The 11,979-nt window shown below is 27.5% G+C and overlaps 1 non-coding gene across 1 annotated transcript; it reads right to left on the bottom strand.

The window, feature by feature from the left end:
* Positions 1-2,218: 2,218 nt before the first annotated feature.
* Positions 2,219-2,306, bottom strand: LOC114180016. The gene has a single exon (XR_003603593.1). It is a non-coding gene; the product is annotated as a small nucleolar RNA SNOR75 (small nucleolar RNA).
* Between the last annotated feature and the right edge of the window lie 9,673 nt (positions 2,307-11,979).

Raw genomic sequence — 11,979 nt, 5'->3', positions numbered from 1 at the left:
TTGGACTAGTTTTTTCTTCTTTTACTATGAATGAAGTTGGATTGGTTATTAACCGGATAAATTTAGAGACTAATTTGTTTTAATAATTTAAATCTTAATAATTAATATTAATAACCAATTAATTATAATGATTAATTTATAAACTATTTTAATTATCAATAACTTTTAGTTTATAAATTAATCGAATTATATTTGATTTCTACGATTGATCTTAGACATAAGATTTTCTTGCAGTTACATCAGAAAAAAACTATTTAAAAATATTAGAATGGGCTTAACAGACCGAAAACCTATGAAAATGCCAATAAATTAAAAAATAATAAAATTTATTAATTCAGTCAAAACGAACAACACATAAATCAACACAAAGATTATCTTAAAATTGAAATATTAATATTTTTGTGTGGATAAAACCATCGCAGAAAAAAAATTGCTATACAAAAGAAACAAATATATGTTTTATGTCGTCTTTTGCGACGCTAAAAATTGGGTCCGTTTCAAAACTAAGTGTGACTATACGGGAAAACACGAGGTAAGTCGTACTTGAGAAGAAATTAGAAATAGAAATCTAATTAATAATTCTGAAATATTATTGATATTTCGGGCCATCTTCCTTTTGCTGGCCTCCAATTTTTTTTTTTCTTCGTCCAAATCCAAATTAGAGATGTCAAAATGATTTTAACTTTGTTCATCACAGATTTAAAACGGGTTAGGTCGAAAAAATTCAATTTTTTTAAAAATTTAATGTTTTTAGAAGTGGATTGAATTTAACCTTTATCATAAAACGAGGAAAAAATAGATATTATAAATAAATATATGCGGGTATTTTTTATATTCTCATGTTAACGAGGCAGATATAGGAATCATAGTATTCATAGCCATGTATATCCGTACTTGTTATACTCTAATTTAAATTAAATAAACAAAACATGATTAAAACATGAACACATTCATTTTAAATGAATTATTTTTTATCAATTGGTTTTAAAAAAATTCTATTTCTTTGTAATTTGTCATTCAACACTATTTAAATGAGTTATTTGTACTTTGTCTAAAATTAATGTTATGCATTATATTTTTATTTGAATTTATGGTTAAAATATGTTGTAAAATATTATATTTTTATTTTGTAAATAATTGTGGGTATCCGCGGGTAGAGTACTGGGAGCTAGATATATATATATATCCAGGTTGTTCAATAATATTTGAATATTTTGAATGTTGAATTAATTTGTTTTTCAATTTATACATGTTGATACTTTAATCTTCAACTATTATCTTTATAATCATATTTGATTTCACTATTATAAAAATAAATTAAGTCAGGTTATTCTCATTATAATGCAATAAATACATAAAATAAATTGTAAAAAAAAAAAGAAAAACATTGGTAAGTAAATCAATCCACTAACCTACCAATCCCGGATTGTAAAATTTCTGTGAGTTGGGTTGACTCATTCTTAAAAAATGTTTTAAATCTATGATTGTTGAGAAGTCATAAAGTTTGAAATCAGATCCGAGTAAAAATTTCTCAACTTAAAGTGAATGCACATTGATGCTCTATGATTGCCAAGAAAGTTGAGTTGATTCTGAGGTCATAGATCATTAAACTGTATCTCATTTTCTATTTTTATTTTTTGTTTTAATTTAGTTGTTGATGATTTATGACATGGAGTGCATGAAAAGGATTTTGAGTTATTTTCCAAAAAGTTTAGATACAAGAAAGACTACATCGATATCGATAGTAATTGATACCGTCAAGGTAAGGAACATGATACCATGGTATATATGTTTGGAATATATGAAAAAACTCTATTTTCTATATACCTTTGTCAAAGCATTGTTGTCGAGAGAACTCATTTTGTTCGGATAGTCAAAACATGGATATCCTTATGGTGTTCCATCACTCCGTTATTGCCCTCCCACCAATGTGCTGCCATTTATAAGTGATCTTATGAAAATATATTTTGTTTAAAATTATTTGCAAGGGTTAAAACTTTAAATAACTAAAAAGCCTATAACACTAATGTTAATTATTAAATTTTTTTAATATATTATAAAACATTAAAATGAATTTCCATCAATATATTCAGGATGGATAGAGGATTATATTCATGGTATGAATAATCATATGAAGATATTCAAAATTATGCCATGCCAATTAATCACAGAAGAATTTTTAGAAAAATAAATTAAATAACTTAATGGAAGGGTGGAATCCTCTCAGACAAATGCCTCGATTTGTCGTCAGAATTGTAAGAATGGATTAGATCGGACTCGTCATCATTATTTGATCATCACCGAGAAAACCACACCTTCGCATAAGTTCACCAAAAAACGATTCACAAAACAGTATTAACTAAATCAAATCAACTAAATCGAACACATGAATACGAAACAAAAAACAGACTAAAGATAACAACAAATTTAAAAAAAAAAAAAATGAAACTGTGATCATGCTTCTTGCGCAACTGCATTGTTAACCAGGGTTCACCGATTCGCTTTTATAGGCGTTTGGATCTGTGAAGGAAGATTTAGGGTTTAGCACAGCGATAAGGGTTTAATGGCTCCATTTACTGGGCCACAAGTTTAATGGGCCTTATCGATCGTCTTAAAGCTCATTCTATTTTACATCTCACATTCCACGTTTTTTTAATACTTCTAAAATACTTTTATTTTTACTCATCCTAGATTATATTCTTTCTCACATTTTATAAAAATTATTTTATATAACAGAAACTAATTTTTTTAAAATAATTTTTATTTTAAACTTTCGTAATTAAAATAATAGGCAAAGGGTAGAGAAAGTAAAATGGAGAGGAAATTTGGGGTTTTCTTCCTGCACCCCCAATTTTTTTCCTACACCTCCAAGTTTGATTGTGAAGACCATTATATCCTTCGAAAAAATAAAAATAAATTATAAACTAAATATTTTCGTAGCCCGCACCCCTAATAATGAAATTTGGTACCCCAGTTTCTGAAAGTCGGTAACACCGATTTCTAAAAGTCGGTAACCCCGATTTCTGAAAGTCGGTAACACCGGATTCTGAATGTCGGTAACATCGGTTTCTGAAAACTGATAACACCGGATTCTGAATGTCGGTAACATCGGTTTCTGAAAGCCGGTAACACCGGATTTTGAAAGCCGGTAAATTTATGATTTATGTATCTTAAATTTATGATTCTCCTATGATGTTTCTTCCAAATTAATTTTTACCCAAATTAGTATGAACTCTAATTATGATTTTAGGAATTCTTTTATCAAATTGGCATGAACCTTAATTATATTTTTACCCAAATTAGTACAACCTTAAATTATGAAATTTAAAGGTTGTTGTGTTTTCTGCTGAAATGGTAAAATTTATGGATATATCTTGGGTTGCATTACAAATTCTGTTACAGATAATGAATTAGTTGGATAACCTTGATTTGGAATAGAAATTAGAATACCACTGTTGCGTGAATTCAATGATTTAGAAATATTAGAAATTGAAAAGTGCAAACGTGAATCACTCTATGAAAATGGTTTAAGTAAAGAAAATGAAGAATTTTTTATTTAACTAGAAAATTAATTTATATATCAAAAAATTAAATTTGGCACCCCTAAAATTTTTATTCATGTTTCTTCACTGTTCGTATCTTGAAAATAGATAAAACCAGATTCTGAAGGCCGGTAACACCGGTTTTTGAAAGCTGGTAACACCGATTTTTGAAAGCTGGTAACACTGGGTTCTAAAAGCCGGTAACTTCGATTTCTGAAAACCGGTAACTACAAACCAAAAGGGTAGTAGTGGAGTTATAAAAAAGTTGGAGGTCTAGGAATAAAAATTGGGGGTGCAGGAAGAAAAACCCAGGAAATTTTTGGTTTGATGTAAAAAATGTATACAGAACTAGGGGTGGCAAACGGGCCAGCCCGACCCGTTTTGGTATGGCCCGTATATGGCCCATCAAACAGAAACAACCAATAATCACAATTCGTCCCGTATAGGACAGGCTAACGGGCTAGGCCGGGTTGGCCCGTCTAGTTTTCGAATAATAAATTAGTTTTCAAATTTTTTAATTTGTTTTATTTTTAAAATTTGTTTATATATACATATAAATTATTATTAAAGTCATATTTAATCAAATAAAATATTATTTTAATTTTTAATTGATTAATTAGTTTTTTTAATTAGATAAGTTAAAATAATTATTAAATTTACATATTAAATTATTCAATTATAACTAATAATTTAAATTTAATTTGTAGGTGTTAATGATTTAAATTACAATACTATTATATATTTATAGATTTAAAATATATAATCTAAAAATTCATCTTTTGAATTATTTTTATTTTATTTTTTTTAAAACGGGCTCGTACTTTGGCCCGTCAAGTTGACGGGCTGGATGAGACGGGGCAGAACGGACTGACAAGTTGAAATCTTCAACCCAGTCCGTTCCTTTTAGCATGGACTGACGGGTTGGCCCGTTGGACCCAGCCCGTTTTGCCACCCTTATACAGAACATATCAATCACGTTTGAGAGTTTTAAGTTGAAGTTTAAGGGTTTTAAACATGGCAACCTTGGCGCGAGATTGAGTGGCGTAATAGGTAACCAGTCTCTTCCAGATTTGTGTTGATGAAGAAAGACCAACCATTTTGGTTAAGAGGGTGGGTGTCATAGAGAAGAGGAGTCATGATGAGGCGATTAAATTGTCTTGTTGATATGGAAGAAACTCTGGATTTTCATTGTTGGAGAGTTCATCTTCTGTGTTGAGTAATTGTGGAGAAACAACATTGTTGTCAATAAAAGGTAGAAGTTGTAAACCGGTGAGTGTGGCATAACTTATACACCGCATATCTTGATAAAAAATTTGAAGGACGAAAATACTATACTCAAATTTCATATATTTAATTATTGTCACTAATATAATAAAAATATATATAGTTTAGTATTGAAATCTTCTTATATGTTTTTTTTTCAAAAAAATAATAATTTTGAAGTTGTTTTCAATATGAAACTGATTTTAAATAAGTTTTTCTAATTTCATCTCTTTTACTGGATATTCTCATATTTGAGAATGATCTCTTAGAATAAGTTTCAAAGAATTAATATAAAACTTTTTGTCTATAATTTCAAAGAATTAATATGAAACTTTCCACTTATAATTCTTTGAATATTAAGAAATGGTTCTTTAATTCAACAATTGAATTCTTAGTATCATTGAGATGAAGTAAAGAAGTAAATTTGTATGATTTTCATCTTCACAGACATCTTTCTTTTATCACTTCAAACAGAATGAATCTATTATTTTTTTTCTTCATAATATACCTATTTTAAAAAAATTAAGACTAAAAAATAATTTATCAAAATCTAATAAAAAATGAGAGACATAATTATTAACAAAATCTATGATAATCAAGTCACATTTAAAAAATGGTTATGAAAAAAATATATAGTACATAACTTTTATTTTTATATTCATAAAAAAATATACAAAAAATGAAAAAGAAAACTAAATATCAAACTAATATTTCCATATCAAGAGGAAAAAAAAGTAAGAAGAGTTATTTTTTGTATCTTAAAAGAGAAAGGATGAGAAATGAGAAGGAGGAGAATGAATTTATGTCAAATTTTCTTTTTTTTTTAAACAAAAAATAGAAGAAAATATGCAAAAATAATAAATGAATACAATATGTGAGAAACTTAAAATAAGAAAGAGAAAAAAAATATCTCAACAAATTTTATTATTCTTTATTATATTTCATTTTTAATTTTATTATTTATTACTATTAAATATTACATCTAATAAAAAAATCAATCTAAAAATTTTTTAAATTTATTTAAAAATATTTTAAAAAAAATTTAAAGAATCTTGGAGGATCATAACCCTCCCAAAGGCCTTCTAAGCTCCGTCACTGAACTTATATTTTCCAAGGGCAAAAAAAAAAAAGTTTTCCATGTCTACTTTAAAATGGATAAGAATGGAAAAAATATGGACGACACAGGAAGAGTTAACAAGTATGGAAGGTGTGGAAACCATGGGGGGAAGTCATGGCCTAACCAAAGCAAATGTGACGAGAGAGAAGGAGGAGAATAAAACTTGTGAAAATGATACATTGACCAACCAAAACCAAAGCAAACAATTCTCATCCATACTTCAATTTTTTATCAAAAATATTTTATTCGCTTCAAAATAATTTAAAAAAATAACAAAAATACATTAATTTTAAAAAAATCAGAACTAAATTAAAACTAAAAAAATAATTTAATATTTGTAGATAAAAATAATAATTAAAAAAATAATTTAACCAAAATTTTAGTCCCCGATGCACGTATCCATTGAATTGTTAACAAATGTAAAATATCACAAATATCAAACATAAAATAAATCCATTGTGTAGTAGTGAATAACATGAAAAATACAAGAGTATAGATAAAAGAAAGTAGTTGCATTGTATTAGAAGACTTCATATGTAAAGTACATTCTGGATACAATGGATCAAGCATATACATAGAGTTATCTGTACATATAACTAAGGAATGAAACTACATCGACCCGCAAAGCAGTCTTTTGGGCCCTTCATCATACACACATAGACAACCTTTTGTTCTTTTCATTAGACACAAACATAGACGATCTTATACGCTCTTCATCATATGCACAGGATTTAAAATCAATACATTAAATAAAAAATTAAAACAAAGATGAATGATTATTTTTTTCATAATAATTTATAAACCCCCAAAAGAATTGAATGCATTTATATAAAAGCAATGAAAATCAAAACAAAATACATAAATTAGCCGGTTGAGTTTCTACGAGTGCACAATCTTACATGGTATTAAAATTCTGCAAAAATGATTTTAAAAAATGTATGTGATATCAGTGAGGGCTCAACAGTTTGGAAGACCTAAAACAAACTTAACAAATGAGACATTTGATTTAAAATTTATTTTTTGAGTTTTTTTTATACAAAATTATTTATTAAATTGTCATAACTAATTTCATTTGACATTTCTTTCTCAATAGATAATATGACTAATCCGTTTAATCTTTTTTTAGACAATGTTGATCTTAAATAAATTTTTATTACCTTTAGTTTATGAGAAACTCCTTTTAAGTTATACTACAACTAATACTACAATTGTTAACATTATCCTATAAGTTATATATACATTTGAATTTTTTTTTATTCTTTTTATATAATTAAGAATGTCAATTAGTTTATCCTTTTCCAAACCTATAATTTTCCTTAAGATATCTAATTCTGAAATTAAATCAAATTCATCAATATCCAACGAATTATCATGTTTTAAAGATTTTTCAAGATTTAAGCATTTTTTTAGAAAAATGAAATATCTACACACCGTAATACACAAGACATTTGCTCTTTTTTGTTCATAGCTCTTTTTTTGTTATGCAATTAAAGTCTCAATTCTTCTTTTTTTTTTGAATTTTTGAATAGCTTGATTCAAATTTTATAATTGACATATCTATATATTTTTATATGAAATAAAAAATGATAATATATAAAACACTACTAAAGATAAATATATAAAACGAATGAGTTAAAACAATGAAACCTGATTCTAGTTGTCAAGAAAATAAACTCGATGGTAGACTTGCAGTATCTTGAAGTGTCAAGTCTCTTTTTTAAGTCTCAACTTTTTCACAAACTTGCAAAGTTATTTATTTTAAAATTAATCATTAATAAAAATAATTAAAAAAATATTGTTCTTCTAAACTCAATAATACATTTTTTTTCTTTTCCTAAACTTGAATTATTTTTATACAGAAAACCCAACTTTGAATTATGCTCAAATCAATATATTATCTACCAGAAGATTAAACCATAGTCTAATTAATAGTTTTGTAAAAAAATTCAGTTTCTACTCAAGATATATGCAAAAAAAAAAACTCTCAAAATTCATAAATAAGTATCGAAAAACAAAACTAAGTAAAAGAAGCACATTTCTAATTCTAATACAAATCCAAAATAGAATAAAAATAACAATAACACAAATAGAAAGAAAAAACATACTAAACAGAAATGAGGATGAAAAAAATTGATACACACGCACAATATGAGAATCAAGAGATTTAACGAATGCAATATGCCAAAACCCTAGAAAAAAAATACTATTAGAAGAAAAGAAGAAAATAAAGTAAGGAGAGGTAAGAGAAGTCATAGAGAGATAAAAAGAAGAAAATATAATCCAGATTGATTATAAGAGAATAAAGATAGTTAATCATTTTCTTCCTTGTAAACAAAAATTATAATTTACTAACAAAATATTTTAACTTATTAATTATCATTTATACTACCAATAAATATTAACATATACTAATAATAATTTAATTAAATTTATTCCCAAACATAACCTTATAATTAATTTAATAGTTTTACATTAGTAATAAAATATTTTGATGAGGTCTTTTTTATCTTAAGTATAATTTTATAATAGATTTAATAGAGGTATATTAATTAGTACTAAAAAAATTTGAGGCCTTTTTTTTCTTAAACTTAATTTTATAATTAATTTAATAGAAAAATATTAGCAGTAATTTTGTTTTGGCCTTTTTATCTGTAGGCCTAAAGCGAGTATCCTGATCGTGTGTCATATTAATTTTAAATTTATTGAAATTTTGTGAGATTGATCTTCGCTAATAATGGTAAAACGAATTTATAAGTTAATTCAAAACATAAGTTGTTAGAATTACTTGTCAAATACAATCATAATTTGCAAATGATTCAAGTGTATGCATGACTTAATTTATCTTAAGCTTAACAATTATTTATTTAATAATAAGGGTTATAATTTTTTTTTCTATTTTCGTTTTTATTTTTGTCAATGTAGTGTTATTTTTTTTTCAATCAGATCCTAATTTTTGTTAATTTTGGTCATTTTTTTTAATACCATTTAAACAATTAATTGTAATGACGGTCATGTATCTTTTCGTGGTTCTTTTTAATCTTTTAGATTTTTAAAATTTAAAAAAAATGTCCATGTGTCAACCCAACAACATGTCATGTGTTATAATCAATGTTATATATTCAATTTGTTTCTTATGTTTGTTATTTTGTTCAATTTAGTCTCAATTTTTTTTAATTGAACAATTTTGTCTCTCTCCAAATTGATATCAAATTTAATTTTTATATAAAAGTTATAATGATTTTTTTTATTAAATTTCACATTTTTATTCAATATTTTTGGTTTAAATTTACAGTTAATTTAAAATTAGAATAAAAATTTTAAGGACGAGAAGTAACACCATTGATCTAAAATTTTAAGAGATTAGTAGTCATCATCCTTAAAGTTTTCATTCTAATTTTAGACTAATTATAACCTTAAACCAAAATATTTAATAAAAATATGAATTTTAATAAAAACATCATTATAATATTTATATAAAAATTAAATTTTGTTTAATTTGAAGAGGGACAAAATTGCTCAATTTAAAAAAATTGGGACTAAATAAAACAAAAATAAAAAATACAGAAATAAAATTGAATATAAAATATTGATTTTTGACTAATGACGCGCTGATGGGTGACACAAGGTCATTTTAAAAAAAATTAAAAAATAAAATAAAATTAAAAAACCACGAAATGACACTTGGTAATTACTGTTCATTACCAATAATTATTTAAACGACGTTAACAAAAAAATATATCAAATTGAACAAAATTGACGAATATTAAAACGTGATTAAACAAAAAAAAAATATTAAGACTAAATTGACAAAACTGAACAAGAAAATATGGAGCAAATGTATATTTTAAATAATAATAATTTTATAAGCAATTCAATTAACTAATTAATAATTTTTTGAATTTTAGTAAAACTTTTCTAAATTCTTATTTATCTTAAATTAAAAGAAATAAAGTTGTCAAATTATAGCTTTCTTAAGTGTAATGCGAACATGCATTAAACGTGAAAGTGGTTATTAAGAGATTTTTTTTTTTTGTAACATACACCACTGTTTGATAAATTTATTAATAAAAAAGTGTTATTTACGAAATTGTTATTTGAAATAAATTTGAGTAAAACATGTTAATGACTGTATTTACGAAAAGAAAACTAGTACTGTGACCGGTAGTTATCTTAACGGAAATGATATTTGAACATAAATTTTGAACTCATTTTTTACATGGGTGACGTGGCAGACTTTTTTAATTTTTAATTTATTTTTTTTAAATGAAACCTAAGCCATTGTCACATGCGCGGAAGTTATCCCGAAAATCCTTTTTGCCAAAGCGAAATCAAACATGGAGAGAGAAAGTTGAGTGTTGGTGAGACAGGGAGAGAGAAAGGCGTTGCAGAGTGGAGCGTGAGAAAGTCGGAGGAGAGGCGGTCAAAGTGTTATTTGTGCGACAGAGGGAGAGAAATGCGTTGCAGAGAGAGAGGCGGAGAAAGTGTTGTTTGTGCGAAAGAGGAAGAGAAATGGGGTTATCTTATTTAAGATGTCTTTAGGTTGTTCTTTAGATGTTGTTAAGTGCATTTTATGTTGAAGTTTGTATGGTAAAGCAGAAGCACCACCAACACTGTTCTGTATGTGATGTTATTCAAGTTATTAACTGCTCCAATTTGCTTCATATTGGTTTCTAAAAACCATTTCAAAATGCTGGAAAAAACCCCCGCTCCCAGAGGTGGGGAGTGGTCTGTAATTATATGGGGAGTGGTGGCAAAGACCAAAATCTTTGTCACTACTCCCCATATAATTTGCTATTACTCGCCACATTTGGGAGGGGTTGTTTGATTTTTTTATTTGCCTATGCCTCCAAGCAAGGAAGACAAAGCCCATGTCAGCCCTTACGCACTTTAATTTAATTTTATGTGCATGTATGTGAGGTGATGTTGTTGTTGACCTTATGCTGGGTGTTAGAATATTTTTTACGAAATGCTGAAGACCAAAATCTTTGCCACTACTCCTCATATAATTTGGTACTACTCCCCACATCTGGGAGTGGTTGTTTGATTTTTTTATTTGCCTATGCCCCCAAGCAAGGAAGAGAAAGCCCATGTCAGCCCTTACTCACTTCTTTAATATAATTTTATGTGCATGTATGTGAGGTGATGTTGTTGTTAACCTTATGCTGGGTGTTAGAATATTTTTTACGAAATGCTGAAGACCAAAATCTTTGCCACTACTCCCCATATAATTTGGTACTACACCCCGCATCTGGGAGTGGTTGTTTGATTTTTTTATTTGCCTATGCCTCCAAGCAAGGAAGACAAAGCTCATGTTAGCCCTTACTCACTTTAATTTCATTTTATTTGCATGTGTGTGAGGTGATGTTGTTGTTAACCTTATGCTGGATGTTCGTTTTTTTTTTACGAAGTTCTGAAGACCAAAATCTTTGCCACCACTCCCCATACAATTACAGACCACTCTCCACCTCTGGGAGCGGGGTTTTTTCCAGCATTTTGAAATGGTTTTTAGAAACCAATATGAAGCAAATTGGAGCAGTTAATAACTTGAATAACATCACATACATAACAGTGTTGGTGGTGCTTCTGCTTTACCATACAAACTTCAACATAAAATGCACTTAACAACATCTAAAGAACAACCTAAAGACATCTTAAATAAGATAACCCCATTTCTCTCCCTCTGTTGCACAAACAACACTTTCTCCGCCTCTCTCTCTGTCTATAACGCATTTCTCTCCCTCTGTCGCACAAACGACCGCCTCTCCTCCGACTTTCTCACGCTCCACTCTGCAACGCCTTTCTCTCTCCCTGTCTCACCAACACTCAACTTTCTCTCTCCACGTCTGATTTCGTTTTGGTAAAAAGGATTTTCAGGGTAACTTCCGCGCACATGACAATAGCTTATATTTCATTTAAAAAAAATAAATTAAAAAGAAAAAAAGCCTGCCACGTCACCCATGTAAAAAATGAGTTCAAAATTTATGTTGAAATATAATTTCCGTTATCTTAATAACCATTAATTTGCCGACAAGACATAACAAACCAAACCATTTCTCA

The sequence above is a fragment of the Vigna unguiculata genome, chromosome 3 (genome assembly GCF_004118075.2).
Source record: "Vigna unguiculata cultivar IT97K-499-35 chromosome 3, ASM411807v1, whole genome shotgun sequence".
Classification (NCBI taxonomy): Eukaryota; Viridiplantae; Streptophyta; class Magnoliopsida; order Fabales; family Fabaceae; genus Vigna; species Vigna unguiculata.
This window is presented reverse-complemented; position numbering and strand designations above follow the sequence as displayed.